Source organism: Sus scrofa, chromosome 14, assembly GCF_054392235.1.
Source record: "Sus scrofa isolate SSC_HxYL_T2T_F1_AM1 chromosome 14, Sscrofa_HxYL_maternal_Yorkshire_Landrace_v2.0, whole genome shotgun sequence".
Taxonomy (NCBI): Eukaryota; Metazoa; Chordata; class Mammalia; order Artiodactyla; family Suidae; genus Sus; species Sus scrofa.
Genome location: NC_139396.1, coordinates 118,628,310 through 118,647,368, shown reverse-complemented (window position 1 = coordinate 118,647,368; position 19,059 = coordinate 118,628,310). Strand labels below are relative to the sequence as shown.

General features: G+C 36.5%; 1 long non-coding RNA gene across 8 annotated transcripts in view; it reads left to right on the top strand.

The window, feature by feature from the left end:
- Positions 1 to 19,059, top strand: part of LOC102159151 (uncharacterized) — a 662,825-nt gene that overhangs the window by 582,851 nt on the left and 60,915 nt on the right. For 2 of the 8 annotated variants that reach the window (XR_014827624.1, XR_014827621.1), the window contains 3 exons: positions 237 to 360; positions 10,197 to 10,260; positions 14,424 to 15,989. This is a non-coding gene — a long non-coding RNA (uncharacterized LOC102159151). Of the gene's footprint in view, positions 1 to 236; positions 361 to 10,196; positions 10,261 to 10,633; positions 10,726 to 12,005; positions 12,188 to 14,423; positions 16,021 to 17,178; positions 17,274 to 18,274; positions 18,423 to 19,059 lie in introns of those variants that run through there. The other 6 variants (XR_014827618.1, XR_014827623.1, XR_014827627.1 and 3 more) reach the window with 6 other exon arrangements.

The window sequence follows — 19,059 nt, the reverse complement described above, 5'->3', positions numbered from 1 at the left end:
ATTTGGTGAGGGGGTGGGCACAAATATTCACTCTACAGCACACAATATCATTAGCTTCTTCAAATTTTGCAAAGAGAAGGTAAGATAGTGCATGTCTTGGTAAAACGTGGTGGCCCATGAATAAATAATAGACATTACTCTTTTACCTAAACAATGTTAGCTTTAAAACATTTCATTGTACTATCTCCATCATGCTTGCTTCCAATAACTTTATCATTTTACTCCATTCTTCATAGGTGCTGACTGAAAAAAAATTCACAACCTAAAAGTTGAGAATTATGTTTTATTCAGCAGACTTACTGAGGACCTTAAGTCCAGGAGATAGCCTCTCAGATAGCTCTGAGGGACGGTTCTAAAGAGGTAAGGGAGGAGCCAGGATATATAGGAGTTTTGCTGAGGGAAAAAAAAAAAAAAAACTAACAAGCAAACAAACATATAGTTGGACATCAAAATATTATTGTAATTATAATAAACAAAAGCTCAAAACTCAGACATCTCAAGTTAATGAATTTAGCACTTTTCTATATATGGAAAGAAGCAAGAGTCTGGGCTTATTGAAATTATTTCTTGGATATGCACCTTAACTATGTCAGGCTGATATCCTATTTTTCTTCATCCTGAATCCCTCAGGGTGTACCATCCTCGGGGTATAGGGTTGTGAACTGCAGTGGCTAATGGCTTTATAGCCACAATATCCTTGTTTTAACTGAAATGGCATGTGTTATTTTCTTGCCTTAATTATCCCCTCCCCATTTATGAGTTAACTATAATGGATACTCATTATTATCTTTTATTGGAATCCCATGGGGACACATTCTTTTAATACTATTTGATGTTATGTATTTACAAAAAACCATAAGAGAATACTATGAACAACTGTATGGCAACAAGTTTGACAATCTGGAAGAAATGGACAATTTTCTAGAATCTTACAGCTTGCCAAAACTGAATCAAGCAGAAACAGACCAACTGAACAGACCCATCACTAGAAATGAAATTGAAGAGGTCATAAAATCACTCCCTACAAATAAAAGCCCAGGACCAGATGGCTTCACAGGTGAATTTTACCAAACATATAAAGAGGAATTGGTGCCCATCCTCCTTAAACTCTTTCAAAAGGTTGAAGAAGAAGGAATACTCCCAAAGACATTCTATGAGGCCACCATCACCCTCATTCCAAAACCAGACAGAGATACCACCAAAAAAGAAAACTATCGGCCAATATCATTGATGAATATAGATGCAAAAATTCTCAACAAAATCTTAGTCAACCGAATCCAACAACATATCAAAAAAATTATACACCATGACCAGGTTGGGTTCATCCCAGGTGCACAAGGATGGTTCAACATACGCAAATCAATCAGCATCATACACCACATTAACAAAAAAAAGGTCAAAAATCATATGATCATCTCAATAGACGCAGAAAAAGCATTTGACAAAGTTCAACATCCATTCATGATCAAGACCCTCGCCAAAGTGGGTATAGAGGGAACATTCCTGAATATAATCAAAGCCATTTATGATAAACCCACAGCAAATATAATCCTCAATGGGGAAAAACTGAAAGCCTTCTCACTCAAATCTGGAACAAGACAGGGATGCCCACTCTCACCACTGCTCTTCAACATAGTTTTGGAAGTCTTAGCCACAGCAATTAGACAAACAAAAGAAATCAAAGGCATCCATATAGGAAGAGAAGAGATCAAACTGTCACTGTATGCAGATGACATGATACTATACCTAGAAAACCCTAAGGACTCAACCCCAAAACTCCTTGAACTAATTAATAAATTCAGCAAAGTGGCAGGATATAAGATTAACATTCAGAAGTCAGTTGCATTTCTGTATACCAGCAATGAAACATTAGAAAAGGAATACAAAAAAATGATACCTTTTAAAATTGTACCTCACAAAATCAAATACCTCGGAATACACCTGACCAAAGAGGTAAAGGACCTATATGCCGAGAACTATAAAACTTTAATCAAAGAAATCAAAGAAGATGTAAAGAAATGGAAAGATATTCCATGTTCCTGGATTGGAAAAATCAATATTGTGAAAATGGCCATCCTACCCAAAGCAATCTACAGATTCAATGCAATCCCTATCAAATTACCCATGACATTGTTCACAGAATAGGAACAAACAATCCAAACATTTATATGGCACCACAAAAGACCCAGAATCACCAAAGCAATCCTGAGAAACAAAAACCAAGCAGGAGGCATAACTTTCCCAGACTTCAAGAAATACTACAAAGCCACAGTCATCAAAACAGTGTGGTACTGGTATCAAAACAGACAGACAGACCAATGGAACAGAATAGAGAATCCGGAAATAAACCCTGACACCTATGGTCAATTAATCTTTGACAAGGGAGGCAGGAACATCAAATGGGAAAAGGAAAGTCTATTCAGCAAGCATTGCTGGGAAACCTGGACAGCTGTATGCAAAGCAATGAAACTAGAACACACCCTCACACCATGCACAAAAATAAACTCCAAATGGCTGAAAGACTTAAATATACAACAGGACACCATCAAACTCCTAGAAGAAAACAGAGGCAAAACACTCTCTGACATCAACATCATGAATATTTTCTCAGGTCAGTCTCCCAAAGCAATAGAAATTAGAGCAAAAATAAACCCATGGGACCTCATCAAATTGAAAAGCTTTTGCACAGCAAAGGAAACCAAAAAGAAAACAAAAAGACAACTTACAGAATGGGAGAAAATAGTTTCAAATGATGCAACTGACAAAGGCTTAATCTCTAGAATATACAAGCAACTTATACAACTCAACAGCAAAAAAGCCAATCAATCAATGGAAAAATGGGCAAAAGACCTGAATAGACATTTCTCCAAGGAAGATATACAGATGGCCAACAAACACATGAAAAAATGCTCAACATTGCTGATGATAAGAGAAATGCAAATCAAAACTACCATGAGATACCACCTCACACCAGTCAGAATGGCCATCATTAATAAATCCACAAATAACAAGTGCTGGAGGGGCTGTGGAGAAAAGGGAACCCTCCTGCACTGCTGGTGGGAATGTAAACTGGTACAGCCACTATGGAGAACAGTTTGGAGATACCTTAGAAATCTATACATAGAACTTCCATATGACCCTGCAATCCCACTCTTGGGCATCTATCCGGACAAAGCTCTACTTAAAAGAGACACATGCACCCGCATGTTCATTGCAGCCCTATTCACAATAGCCAGGACATGGAAACAATCCAAATGTCCATCGACAGATGATTGGATTCAGAAGAGGTGGTCTATATACACAATGGAATACTACTCAGCCATAAAAAAGGATGACATAATGCCATTTGCAGCAACATGGATGGAACTAGAGAATCTCATACTGAGTGAAATGAGCCAGAAAGACAAAGACAAATACCATATGATATCACTTATAACTGGAATCTAATATCCAGCACAAATGAACATCTCCTCAGAAAAGAAAATCATGGACTTGGAGAAGAGACTTGTGGTTGCCTGATGGGAGGGGGAGGGAGTGGGAGGGATCGGGAGCTTGGGCTTATCAGACACAACCTAGAATAGATTTACAAGGAGATCCTGCTGAATAGCATTGAGAACTATGTCTAGATACTCATGTCGCAACAGAAGAAAGGGTGGGGGAAAAAACTGTAACTGCAATGTATACATCTAAGGATGACCTGACCCCCTTGCTGTACAGTGGGAAAATTAAAAAAAAAATATTATTTGATGTTATGTATTTAATGTAAGAGGCTTTATTGTGTAAAAGAAGAATAAAACCTCAGGGTCATGAAATAACATTTTTCTTCTTTTCTAAAGAGAAATTGAGGATGGATTCAAGAATAATATTTTTTCCATTGTTATTATTTTAAATGAAAGAGTGGTCTCAATCAATAACCATTTTTCTTACTTTTCTCATGTTAATCTCACTTATATAAACTTAAGTATGTACATTTTGATGACAAAGAAATATAGATATATTTTATTGACTGTAGTGAATAATATATTTGTAAACTGCAGAGGCAGGTATGCTGACTTCAGTATTTCTTTTTTTTTTTTTGACTTTAGTATTTCTAAGTAACTAAGGAGTTGATTGCTAACCTGAATGTTATAAATTTATAATTGATAGGACCTGTGCTTTTAAAAATTTCCTTTAATCTATTAAAAAGGACTTGTATATTGCCCAGGAGATATTGAAGTTAAATTCCAACTTTTATCAGTGAATTTTTTTTCAAAGTAATCTCTTTCTAAAAAAAAATTTAAATAGATAAAATTGAGGCATTCTTTGACTGAAATTGGGAGCTGAATATCCCAGAACTCAGCTGGTTATATCATTTATTTCATTCTGACCACTGACTTCATCTACAATCCTGAAAAGCAGTTTATAAGTAACTGTTTTGGATTACTAAAATGATAATGGTGATTTGGAAAGGAGCCTGCACATTTTCATAATTTTCTCTGAAATATGTTTGCATTGCTGTGCACAGGCCTATTTGCTTATAGCTGATTGGATTGTTAGTGGATACCTGCCTCAACTAGAAGCAATCCATTTACTGGCGAGCAAACAATGGACTCCCCTCAAAGGGGAAGATGAAGCCTGTGTTGATAAAGGACACTCAGTAAAGTTATTTAGTGTTAGTGCTGGTAAATCATTGGGCCGGGTCCAAGCAGAGGGCACTAAGACAGAGCAAATTTAAAGAATAGGTAAAAGAAATAATGCTGCTCTAGAATGAGAAAAAAGAAAACAAAGCAGTTCTGTGTAAGACATGATAGCTCTATATTTGTCTCTGGGTATGCCCGAAAGGCTGGTATTCACCCTTGGCTCCAAAAAAAGCAAGAAGGACTAGGAAGTGATTTTTCATTTTAAAATTCAAAAATCTCCTAGAGACACTCAAACTAGCTGTCAACATTAATTAGCTATGTGTAGATTGGCGGCTTCCATATCACTTAACCCATTACAAAATATAACTTGGGTATATGACCAGTGGAATATAAAGGTCCTGCTGGAAAACTTACCTGATTGCTCCTGAAACCAAGTTTCTTGAGCATAACTTGCTTTTTCATTGATCCAGAGACCAAGTACATCTTGTGTGACTAAAACCTTAGGAAGTCTCTCCTAGAAGGACCTCTGGTTCCTGATGTTCACCCATCTTTTCTTTGTCCTGCTGTACCATATCTTTTGTTTTTATTAAAGTCTTACATGAATATGTTCTATAGCATCCGTGAGTCCTTTTAATTAGCTGAACCTATGTAAGCATTTTTAGATGCTGCCTTGGATCACAATAGCTCCCTAGTTTTCATGACCAGTTTCATTGCTTGTCCTTGTCATCCATTTCCAGATAACAAATTCACTCATAACATAATTTAAATAGATTCTTATTATTGATACCAAAGGGTTTACTAGAGCAAAAACAGTTTAAAAAAAAAGCATGCAATCAAACAAGGCCATAATATGTGGTGCCCAGGAGAGTTACAAAGATTGGACAATTAAAATTTTTGTTATTTACCCTCTGGATGATTTTAAGATCTACAGATAGCACCTGTAGGGAAAATGGAGCTGTGATCATGCCTTTGGAAACCAACTCAGTGTGAGTGCTACCCAGGTAAAAGAGTATTAAATCAGAGCTGAAAGGTAGACTGCAGAGTTTTTGACTATAAAGCTAGAGGCAGAAATAGTACTCACGTTCACTATAGCATATATTCCTTTCTTTTAGATGAAACTCTGGCCTTGCTGATACTGAGCATGATATTGAAAATATCAGGAATCCCGTTATATGTAAATTATCCTATTAAATGAAAGAACGCTGTTGTTTATGTAAGATCTTCCTGAATAATAATGCAGGTTTTAAGTAAAAAAAAAAAAAAAAAAGACTTGAAGAAACAAGAGCTATTTCCACAGCTAGTAAGAGCTCTGACAGTGACAGCAACAGAAGCATGACCCCCTTCTGGTCTCTAGCTGAATGAAGGAGTAATGTGCATATATGTGTCTGCCTTCTGTGGACATGCCTTTTCTGAAAATATTTTGTATTTTTGACTAGTTAAATAACATTCAGAGAGCTTAGTAAAATGTTTGTGAGTGACCAGAAACCGATTTAGAATTCACAGAATTGTCGTTGCAGTGGGACAAATGCTTCAGGAAGTGTTATTTGAAACCCTCTGTCTCATCAGACACCCTACCTTTTTTCTTCTCTTTCCAGTCCTTCTCTATGCCAGCCCTTATTTCCTGAACTGATGTTATTTAAAGAGTAGGTGAGGAAAAGGGAAAGGAAAAGGAACAAGAAAATTGCTTTAATAAAGGACATTTCTGTACCTGTGTGTGATTTCTTGTCATTTTGAAATGCTTTAATTCATTTGTCACCTTCCTTGCCTGAAAAAATTGCTAGATCTCTAAGAGGACACATATCTTGTTTTGTTTTAAAGTTAAACGTCCGTAGGTTGAATTGTGATATCTAAAGGGTAGTTTTGGCAGCAATCAAGTGACATTTGAGGATGAAAAACAGTGGTCCTCTGCATATTCTCCACTGCCATTGCTATAATTCCCTCAGGTATCTTGGCATCCATCCTCCTTGCCTATCTCTGTCAATGCACCATGCTCCCTCTCTGGAGCTTTTGAGAACACTGTAAACCACATCTATTGAATTCATCCTTTTGTGAATGTCATCCAATACCGTCAGGTGCTCTGTAACTTTCCTATCAACAATTAACTGATATAAACCAATTAATCATAATGCACTCCTGAAAAAACTCAACTACCATGAGAGTCTTATCCATCCTCCCAGATAATGTGTATTTTCATATTTGCAATTTTACCTGATATCTCCAGGGTTTAGGTTCAACACAGTTTCTGATTGTTATAATAAATTATTCAGGGCAGTAAGAAAGAGAAAATAATGTAGGAATAGAGATTATATTTAGGTAACTTCTTTAAGGGCTCCTAGATTACTGCTCTTTTGCAAATTATAACATTAAGAGAGATCTAGGTTATCTGTTCCCAAAGTATTAGAATTAAAAAAGGACTATATGAGTAATTTATCCTAATGAATGAAAGTGATGGGAATTGAAAAAGTCTCTTCAATCATAGGTCTCCATTGCTTCTGATGAAAATCAGCTATCGTTCTTACAATTTACTTTTTTTCTCCATGAATGCTTTTAAAATACTGTCTTTGTCTTTGGTTTTCAGCTATTTGACTCTAAAATGGCTATTTTTTATTATTATTATTCTATTTGGATTTCACTATAGTACTTGAATAAGCTGATATTTTAAATCAAATTTGTAAAATTGATGACAGTTGTGTTTTAAAATTTCTTCAGGAGTCTCCTCAAAGGCACAGTGGTTTAAAAATCTGACAGCAATGGCTTGGGTTGATGCAGAGATGTGGGTTCCATCCCTGGACTGGCACAGTGGGTTAAAGGATCTAGCACTGCTAGAGCTGATGCATTATGTTACAGCTGTGGCTCAGATTCAGTCCCTGACCCAGGAACTTCCATATGCCACGAGTGGATATATATATATATATATTTTATTTCTTGATTAATTCTTTCTTTCCTCATCTTCTGAACACTAACACTAAGTTCATTTATGGTAGACCATATAATACTTTTCATTTTTAAAAATCTTTGTTCTCTGTGTGCTTCAGTCTGAATATTTTCTGTTGCAGTGCCTTAAAGTTGACTAGTCTGTGTAGTATAATTTGCTTTTTAGATCAAAAATGGATTTTTATAACATTATTATATTTTTAAGTCTAGTTTTCTCTTTTTCATTTATCTTCCAGAGTTTCTATTTGCTTCCTAATCCTTATATATTCATTCATTATGTCTGTCTTTTCCTATAGGTTCTTAAACATATTTTAAATAGTTATTTTTTTGTAGTTAATTTATGCTAATTTCAAAAAGGTTTTCTGGGTTTTCTCTCTCTCAACTCTGGTTCACTTTTTTTTTTTTTTTTTTTTTTTTTTTTTTGTCTTTTTCTATTTCTTGGGCCGCTCGAGCGGCACATGGAGGTTCCCAGGCTAGGGGTCGAATCGGAGCTGTAGCCACTGGCCTACGCCAGAGCCACAGCAACGTGGGATCCGAGCCGCGTCTGCAACCTACACCACAGTTCACGGCAACGCTGGATCGTTAACCCACTGAGCAAGGGCAGGGACCGAACCCGCAACCTCATGGTTCCTAGTGGGATTCGTTAACCACTGCACCACGACGGGAACTCCTGGTTCACTTTTTATGTTTACTTAAATGTGTAGTTATTTTTATTGTATGTTGGGCATTGTATGATATATTGTAGCAGAGTACACAATTTGTTCTTTGTTCATGCTGAGATTTTTGTTTGTTTTTTTCATCAGAAGTGAATGAAAAAGTACTATTAGATCACCAAAATGAAAGTACTGTTAGATCATCAAAAAGCTGTAGAGACTTTGTTTCTGGCTTTTTCTTTTTTTGGCAGTGTTTAAACTTGTCTTTAAATTCTTTGATACTTCTTTCATTGACAGATATGGTCCATGTACTCTCTTTCTGTTTTGCTTATATCGAAAAGACTGTGACAGACTTGATTCTGGTTGACTTCTGAGGCTAGATCAGAAAAAGTGATTGAATTTATCACTTGTTTGTTAGAATACTCTTGTGTGTTTCCTCTTTGGAAACTTAGGCTTGATAGGTCATAAAGACAAGCCAGTACTTCCATCTATTTCATTAGAATACTTGAAACATGCAGCCCTCATGTTAGTAATCCAACAGTCCTGAGGTACTCTATGCTCTTAAGAAGCCTAGGTCATGAAGAAAGCCCACAAATAAATGTTTCAGCCAAAGCCCCAGCTTAGGTCTGGCAATGCTAGCTAATATCAATCACTAGACATGAGTAATTCCATCAATTCAATTAATTCCAGTTCCTAGGTTCCAAGTCACTTTCTTCTTGTAAATATTTCTAACTTTAATGTATGTCTAATATTTTCCTATCAGATTATATGTCTCCTTCTGGTTTAGGTTTATATAGCTTTTTCCTCAGAACCTATCACACAGAGACCTGCTGTTACTGAGGATATCTTTTATAGAATGAAGTTTAGTGCCACCACATCCATGAATTGCAGACTCAGCAAATGTTAATAATGATTAACCATATATTGAATTATTTGTAGTCTGTCCTCACGTAATGTGCCCATGTGCTCTCTTGTTTGTTTTTCCACTGAAGTTTCAATCTGATTTTTTGTTTGTTTGTTTGTTTTTGTCTTTTTAGGGCTGTACCCATGGCACATGGGAGGTTCCTAGGTTGGGGTTGAATCGGAGCTGTAGCCACTGGCCTGTGCCACAATCACAGCAATGCCAGATCTAAGCCATGTCTGTGACCTATACCACAGCTCATGGCAATGCCAGATACTTAACCCACTGAGCAAGGCCAGGGGTAGAAACTGCATCCTCATGGATACTAGTCAGATTCATTTCTGCTGAGCCATAACTGGAACTCCCGATCAGTTCTTTACTGAATGTCTTCTTAGAATTCTATGTATAAGCCAAAATTAAGAAAAAAATATGATATTATTGTAAGATAATTTAAATAACTTACTATTTAAAGAACACATTTTGTAAAGAATTACCTTTACAGTAAGAGAAACAACCTTATGACCATTCCCTCTTTTCTGGAGCAGTTAACATGAGCCAGTTTTGCCATACTAAGCCAAAAGACAGAGGAGGCAGAGAGGGTTTCTCCCTCTAAAATTTCATGACTAAAATTTTTGTGAAACTTTCTGGTTGGGCAATGAAGTCTCTGCAGTGGTACTTCCTAGGATAGGAACTATTTTAGTTATATAGAAAACTGGCTGTCCCTGTATTCAGATGATAAATACATAAAGCAGTGTGGGAGTGAATTTCCCTCGCTAGAGTACTCTTACGTATATGTCCAGACTTGACACCAAAGGAATAACTATGGGGCTCATTAGAATCCTGTGCTTTTGGAAATACCCTTGCTTATAAACTGTTTTAATAAAATTTATCATACATCAGCAATGTATCTTTCATCATGCACATTGTACAGCATTGTATCTGAATAATCATATTTTATAAAAATCTGTTTTTTAGTGAACAATTTTAAGACATGCTATGAGAAAAATTTGTTTTCTTAAAAATAAATATGAATAATTGTGTGAAATGATCTTGTACCTAAATGAAATACTTTTTTTTTTTGCATTTCAGACTATATTTACCATAAGATAACTGGAAAATGCCTTCAAACTGATGCTAGATTTTACAGATTGCTGTAAGTACCACCTTGAATATTAAAACAAATTCATTTCCTCTTGTGACTTATGGAAATAAACTTCACTAGGTTATTTTTGCATCTGAAGCATCTCTATTCAGTTCAGGAAGGGAAGTCATTCAAGTGAATTGAATCTGAAATGAAAATAATACATAATGTCATCTTTTGGAATACTTACCATGTCTGACATCTAATGAACAAGCTAACAGAGACATTTATCCTGTTTGGGATTTCCTGAAAGACTTGGCTATTGGAATACAAATCCTTGCTCTGATTCTTTATCTGCCAATTTATATTTATATGATTTTTTGGCAAATCACATAGTAACTTTGGAGCTTATGGCTTTTTTTTTTTCTCTGTTAAATATGTTTAGGTACAGTATGTATAGGTATAATCTACCCCATGGATTGTTCTAAGAAGTATATGAAATTATATGTGATTTAATGACATGATTCTTGGCACACTGTAAGTACTTAGTTGAAATTAACTTTAAAATTATTATGGATAATTGCTAAAACAAAATTATGATTGTCTTCCCACAAACTGCCTATACAAAAGGCACAGTTATATTTGATGTAGAAAGAATACTTGGTTTGTCACAGATGGGTCTTAAGCTTTTGATTTTAACCATCTTTATGCTGGCTACCAAGCAGATGCCCCATTTTGCTGTACAACTTAAAATATCAGTTAAGACTGGCATTCTCATTGCTGATAGGCTAATGAAATAAAAATCAAGAAGTAAAAATATTTCAGTGATGAGATTACAGCATAATCTTTTTGACATTCTTCTAACTTGGGCTCTCGGGGGAAAAAAGCTTTAAAAATTATAGAAAAATAATACCAATTGCTTAAGCAAATACTTCATAATACCTATGCCTTCCAACCTTAAGGAAACATCCCCTAAATATAAGAATCTCAATACTTAAATGCCCTTCAAAAATGATTTTCACTTTTTGAAACCTTTTTCAGATTTAAAATTTTTATGATATTTAACCAGTGATTTATAAGAAATTAGTAAAAACCCCAAATGTTGCTTTACCTTATAGCAATGTTGTACCAGATAAACTTGTAGCTATCCCACGATACAAATTCAACAAATCATGTAAAGTATCCTTTATTTTTTTTCAGTAAAGAGAAGCATGCCTGGAAATTGCTTATCTATAAAAAATATTTGGTGGCAGATAAAGTAATAACTGATGACACTTGTTCAAGGCATCTTTTCAGAGATGTAACAGTAAGATTTATGTAATCTCACTGACAGCTCTGCAAGATTATAAATTAAGCAATCAGATGCTAGTGTGCCTAAGAATTGCTAACATCCATCCTAGTTGGAATTTTCCATAAAAAATGTTTTCTCTTATAAAACTAAATATTTCCTGTTTGATTAATATTACATTTAAAATTTGTTTTAGGTTATCATTTTGGGGTAAAAAATTGCTTATATTTTTTATTGCAGAAGATACTTGGGTTTTTCTCATTTTTTTTCTATCTTCAATCTTGATAACCTACAACCTATGATTAAAGAACTTCTGGCTTCCTTCCTAGTAATCTACATATTTTCCTCAAACTTTTTTTTCATGCCTGATTCTGATGCCAGTCACATCTTTCTAATCATTTAGTTTTCAAAAATTTTTGAATTTACGTGTTTAGGGATTTAAGTTTTATAATTTCATTGTATTATTATTATAATTATCATTAAATCTTCAAACAACTGAGCAAGTTAGTTATTTTTTTCCTTTTTATAGATGTGGGGATAAAGCTCTGAGAATTTATAAAATTTGCCTGTGGTCTATAGATAATAAATTGTGTGGGAGAAAAACTGAAAATAAGCTGGAAAAGCATACCAGTGAGAGTCAGATTTAAACATCAGCATGGGAGTACCTTCTGTGGCACAATGGGACAGGCATCATCTCCAAAGCGCTAGTAGGTAGGTTTGATCCCTGCCCTGGCACCATGGGTTAAGGATCCAGCATTGCCACAGCTACATCATAGGTCACAGCTGTGGCTTGGATCTATCCCTGGCCCAGAACTCCATATGCTGAAAGGGGAGACAAAAAAGAAAAAAAAAGTTATAAACAAGTAAATATCAGCATGGAGGTAGTCACTGGCTAAACAAATCATTCATTTGTAAATACATTTCTGAAATAATTTATTGTCTTGTCTTGACTGGACAGTTTAAGAACCACTAAGTTTCATACTTACTGGTTTTCAACACTTTCCTTTTGTGTAGAGGTTGTATTACATTTTCTAAAATGCAGTGCTTACAAATGTTATACTTGAAAAACTGCAAGATCCTTCTACCTAAAAAAAAGAAAAAAACTATCTTCACAGTGTGTATACTCTAAAACCAGAGTAGGTCAACAGATATAATTAAAGTACATCAACTTCTCCATTTTCTGTCTTCACGTTATATAGTCTTATCCTACTTGGACAGTTAGACAGAACTGAACTTGTGAACTCCCACTAATGTCAACCTCTCCAAATCCTGATGCGCATCCAGGGTTCTGCATTTCAGTAGATGATAGTACCATTTTTCCTATTGCTCAATCCAGAAACTCAGACATCCTTGTTTAAAAGGCCACCCTTGAATGATTTAGTGGAGTTCTCGTCATGGTGCAGTGGTGAGCGAATCCGACTAGGAACCATAAGGTTGCAGGTTCGATCCCTGGCCTTGCCTTGTTCAATTCCTTCGATCCTTGTTAAGGATCCAGCATTGTCATGAGCTGTGGTGTGGGTTGCAGACGCGACTCGGATCCCACATTGCTGTGGCTCTGGTGTAGGCCGGTGGCTACAGCTCCAATTGGACCCCTAGCCTGGGAACCTCCATATGCTGCGGAAGTGGCCCTAGAAAAGACAAAAATAAAAAATAAAAATAATAAATAAATAAAAGGCCACCCTTGAATGATTTAGTTTAAAAAGAAGATAATACCATGTCATTTTTCAGAACTCTCCAATGGCCCATTTAAATCAAAGTTAACTGGAGTTCCCATTGTGGTACAGCGGAAATGAATCTGACAAGTATCCATGAGGATCTGGGTTTGATCCCTGGCCTTGTGCAGTAAGCTGGGGATCTGGTGTTGCCTTGAGCTGTGGTGTTAAGTCACAGACACGGCTTGGATCTGGCGTGGCTGTGGCTGTGGAGTAGGCCTGCAGCTGTAGCTTTGTTTTGACCCTTAGCCTGGGAACTTTCGTATGCTGTGGGTGTGGCCCTAAAAAGCAAAATTAATTAGTTAAAAAATAAATTAGAGTAAACTGCAAATTTCTTCACATAGCAGACCTCCATGTCCTAGTGATTGACTACTTCTCTGATGGATAGAATATGGTGAAGGTGATGTCCTGACACTTACAAGGCTAGGTTCCATGTAGCCTTAAAATTTCTGCCTCAGTCTTTTTTTTTTTTTTTTTTTTTTTTTTTTTGCTTTTTAGGCCTGTACCCACAACATATGGGGATTCCCAGGCTAGGGGTCTAATTGGCTACAGCTGCCAGCCCATGCCACAGCCATAGCAATACCAGATCTGAGCTGCGTCTGCAACCTACACCACAGCTGTGGCAATGCCAGATCCTTAACCCACTAAGCGAGGCCAGAGATCGAACCTGCAACCTCATGGTTCTTAGTTGAATTTGTTTCTGCTACGCCACGAAGGGAACTCCTGGCTGGGTCTCTTTTGATGCTTCTTCTTGGAACCAAGATTCCATCCATCCTGTGAGAAGATAAGGCCATATAAATAGGTTATGGGAGGCCACAGCTATGGCCAGAGTCAACTGACAGCCATGTGATTGAGCCATCATAGATGTGCAGCCCAGCCAGTCCTTCAGAGGACTTTAGCTCCAGTAAAAACCTGACGTTTACACTTCAGACCCAAACAAGATCTACTGAGTTAAATTCAGTTAACACACAGACTGAGTCGAGATAATAGTAAAGTTCTATCTTACACTAACTTGAGTGTTTTGTTATACAGCAATAGATAATAAAAATAGCTTTCACAAAGGATTCAGATCACAGGGTATTTTTCCTTCCTCATATTTATTTAAATATTGTTGAATAACTATTTGTATATTTTTCCTTACTTGTGAACAGAATTTTATAAATTCCATTAGTCACATTACAAGGAGGAGTGCAGTGTGCTAGTGTATAGACATATTTTTGTTTTGAAATATCCAGGCTTGCCCCAACCCAAGGGTTTTGAGCTGTGGATCACTTACCTAGAAAAATTCTATCAATCAAAGTTAAAGATGGCAGGACACTGCATGGCTGGGATTGGAAGACCTCAGAGGCTTCTTGTTAAACATATGGGATTTTTCAACATGAAAATCCACTTGTTACAAGTGTTATATAACTGCATATTAAGGCTGAGAGATGTCCTCCTGGAGACTGGACCTGAGACTGGGTTCACATCAGTAAAGTTAGAAAAAGCCTAAATGCAGAAGCATTTTTCAGAGACTTGAAACTAGAGGCCATGTATGGGTCATCAGCAGGAACAGTGGATTCTGTTCTAAAATGTTGCTGCTTTATAAAAACAATGAGAACCGTGGGGAAAAAATGCTCAAATCAACTTTTTAAAAACTCCATGTGTAACTGAAAGCTTGTAAAAATCAGAGACAACTTAGTTCAAGAAAAACTGTTGAATCTTGGTAAGAAAATTTTATTTCCATTCCCTCATTCCAGCTCTGAAATAACCTTGACAAACCATTGGCTTTTCAATTATGGTGAAAAACAGCAGCCTAGCAGCCACCGGAGGTAATATAACAAGTTAGAGCTCCCTAAAAGCATCATTTTCAGAGAATTGTCGTTACTTAACCTGTCTGGCATTTACCTGGAAATCTTCATCCTAAGGCTTGTCTTTATTTGACCTAATTCAGAGCTTAGTCACTACAAACATCTTCTGTCTGAGTGTATTTGTCAACAACAACAACAAAAGTAGCAGTCTCCTTAATATTGCAACTTCCCGTGGCAGTGATAACAATTAGGGTTAACAAAAACTTCCTAAAAGATGTAAAAGGAAAATACTGAGATTGAGATGTCCATGGAGAGCTTTGGAAAGCTCTAATATATTTCAGGGAATCAAGAAGGCCACACAGGTGTCAAGGACTGTGCCCATGTCCAAGGCTGTTTATATTCCCAGGAAAGAAGTAAGCATATCCTAAACTCTCACTTCTCATTGACCTTGAGGCTCTAGGCAAGCAGAAAGTGAAGACTGAAACAGAAGTGTAGACTACCTGTCTGAGCATTGCACGTGTGCCATAGGACACACACAGTCCCACAACAAAGAATGGAGAATTTATTGGTGCCAGTTATTTAAGGGCAAAGTTGATGAATTGGACTTTATTGAAATGAAATCTTCTGTTCTCAAGACACTGGAAAATAAGCTAGAGACTGGAAGAAAATATTTGCAGATCACACATATGAGAAAGAACATGTATCTAGAATATATAAAAACACTCAAAACTCAATAAGAAAGAAGCCCACTCAATAATAAATGAATGAAATTTTTGAACACTTTACCAAAGAAGACTTATGGATGGCAAGTAGGCAGTTGAGGAATGAATAAACAAGCTGTTGTGCATCCATATAGTGGCATACTTCTAAGCAACAAAAAGAAATGTACTATTATTATTACATGTGATGGCATGAGTAAATCTCAAGTGTGTTGCTCTGTGTGAAGAGTCTGATTTTATATATTGTAGAATTTCATTTAAAAGACGTTCTTGCAAAGGCAAAAAAAAAAAAGGAAAAGAAGAAGCTGTAGCAACAGAAACAGGTAAGTAGTTGTCATAGGTTGGGAATAGAGGGAAGTTGACTACAAAGGGCCATGAAGGAGTTTTGAAGGTTTCGAAGGGTGATGCAGCCATTCTGTTTCTTTCTTACTTTTTTTTTTTTTTTTCTTCTTATGGATGCACCTGGGGCATTTGGAAGTTCCCAGGCTAGGAGTCAAATAGGAGCTGCAGCTGCCAGCCTACACCACAGCCATAGGAACGCTGGATCTGAGCCGCATTTGCAACCTAAGCCACAGCTTGTGGCAACACCCACTATATCCTTAACCCCTGAGCAAGGCCAGGTTCAAACCTGAATCCTCTGGACCCAATGTTGGGTTCTTAACCCACTGAGCCACAACGAGAACTCCCATTCTGTTTCTTTTTTTTTTTTTGTCTTTTTGCTATTTCTTTGGGCCGCTCCCGCGGCATATGGAGGTTCCCAGGCTAGGGGTTGAATCGGAGCTGTAGCCACCAGCCTCCGCCAGAGCCACAGCAACCCGGGATCCGAGCCGCGTCTGCAACCTACACCACAGCTCACGGCAACGCCGGATCGTCAACCCACTGAGCAAGGGCAGGGACCGAACCCGCAACCTCATGGTTCCCAGTCGGATTCGTTAACCACTGCGCCACGACGGGAACTCCCCATTCTGTTTCTTGATATGCATTCATCAAAATTCATTGATTTGCAGAATAAAAAGGTGAATTTTACTCTATTAGAATTATATCATAATAGAAAAGCAGAAGAAAAAAAATGTCAACTGTGTTTAAATAAACACCATACAACATCTTTGGTGTGGTAGGAGGGTGGAATATTATTGAATTCAGTGTTTGCTTGATAATATTGGAATATATGATTTTAGTAGAATATATAAATTCAAAAAATTTTAATAAAGTTTTTAGTGATCAGTGGGTGCATCCCATAGGCATGGATAACTTTAATAGGTCATCTCAAGAGTTCCCTGAAGAAACATCTGTTTTCCAGAAAGCAGTGCTTTCCAAAGCCAGCCAAATTAAATACAGTATTACACATTTGAATTATTATCAGCAGTGAATGAGAATATCTAACCATGTTTTCCACATCAGAGACAATGGTTGTTTGCTAGATAATTTTTAAATTTATCTTTTCTGTTACTATTGGCACACCTTATAATAATTTTTTTTAGGTGGTTCTGTATTTTCCTCCATACTCAGTGCTTAGTGTTTAATGGTACTTCAGACCACACAGATCATTCTTCAAGTTCAAGAAACACAGACATGGGTATGCATAATTTTTATTCCAAAACTATCCATTTCAATATAAAAACTGTTTATACTCTTCTTACTTGTTATTGAAATGGAAGCCCTTTCATCATAAGTCCTATGGCAGACCTTGTCTTTTAAATAGAAAAATATACACTGACTACTTCTTGTAATTTACCTGGAAATAAGACAATATTGTTTTTTGGAGTCTTTTCCTCTACCTCATTTATCCATTCCTCTTCTCTCCAACTTAATTATTCAATTTGGAGCTTAATAATAGCACTAGATTAACAGATCTCTTGACTGTGCCTGTGTATGCCACCACTTGACGGTGTGGTCCCAGGTTTATTAGTTTATTCTGCCTATCCACAGGGACACATAAAGCATGCATTTTATTTATAATGTAATTTTACATAATCCTCACAAAATTTCATTGAAATATGTACTGTTGTCCACCATTTAATGATATGGAAATGAAACAAAGATGAAGAATTTTGCCCAAATCAGGCAGCTAGTAAGTGGCTACAGAAGTGTAACCTTACATTTTACTTATCTTAAGAGAAATGTCAACACACAATTATGTTATTTCCCCTTTGATCACAGAAAATGTGAAATTCGAAATGTCATGTGGATCTCATGTCAAGCATACCTACCACACTTGCACATACACAAGCACCCAGACACACAGATGCACACAAGCATGCACACCCACACCCCCCCCCCACACACACACCCACACACATACAAACACACAAACACACAAAGGAGGGGCAGAAAGAAACCTGGAGGTGATGGATATGTTTATTACATTGATTGTAGTGGTAGAAATACAGGTTTATACATATCTCCAAACTCATCCAACTGTATACACTAAATGTATTCATTTTTTATATCAACTATACCTCAATAAATATCTGTTGAAATAAAAGAAATGTGGTTATCTCTTTAAGCACAAAATCAACAATCAATGATAAACTATAAAGCAAATCATATGAACCTATAAAAGCTTTTGTATTTCAGGCTCTATGTTATAAAGCACTTGTCTGCTGAAAAGAGGAGCTAAGAATATAAATTGCTCCAGACCCAGGATATTAAACAGTGAATTCGCCTGGTAACCAATCAGGACAAGGAAGTCAAACTAAAATATGTTTCTTCATGCTCGTATATGGTAAATTTCCTTAATTGCATTTTCCTGTCATTGAGTTAAAATTTATTAAATGTTTCTTAGCACCAATATTTTACTAAGGCAGGATCATCTTCAATGTAATCATTAATTTTTAAATTTAAGAAAACAACATGATTCATTGTCTCAGTTCTGACTATTATAACAAAAACACCATAGACTGGGTGGATTAAGAATAGAAATCTATTTCTCATGGTTCTGAAGGCTGGGAAGTCCTATTCAAGAGGCAAGCCAATTTGGTTGCAGGTGAAGTCCCTCTTCCTGGGTTAGAAATGGACACTTTCTTGCTGTATCCTCACAACACACACACAAAGAGAGAGGGGGAGATTCTCACATCGCTTATAAAGGCACTAATCTAATTTCATGTGGGTACCACCTTCATGAACTAATTACTTCCCAAAGGCCCAAATGCCATCACAATGGGGATTAGGGCTTCAATTTTTGGATTTTGGGGGATGCAAACATCGTTCCCTACTAGTCATCAAAATTATTTTCATAAAAACAGTGTTAGTTTATACTGGGTTTTTTTTGTTTGTTTGTTTGTTTTGTTTTGTTTCCTATCTTATGGCCTCAGCCATGGCACATGGAGCTTCCCAGGCTAGGGGTCCAATCAGAGCTACAG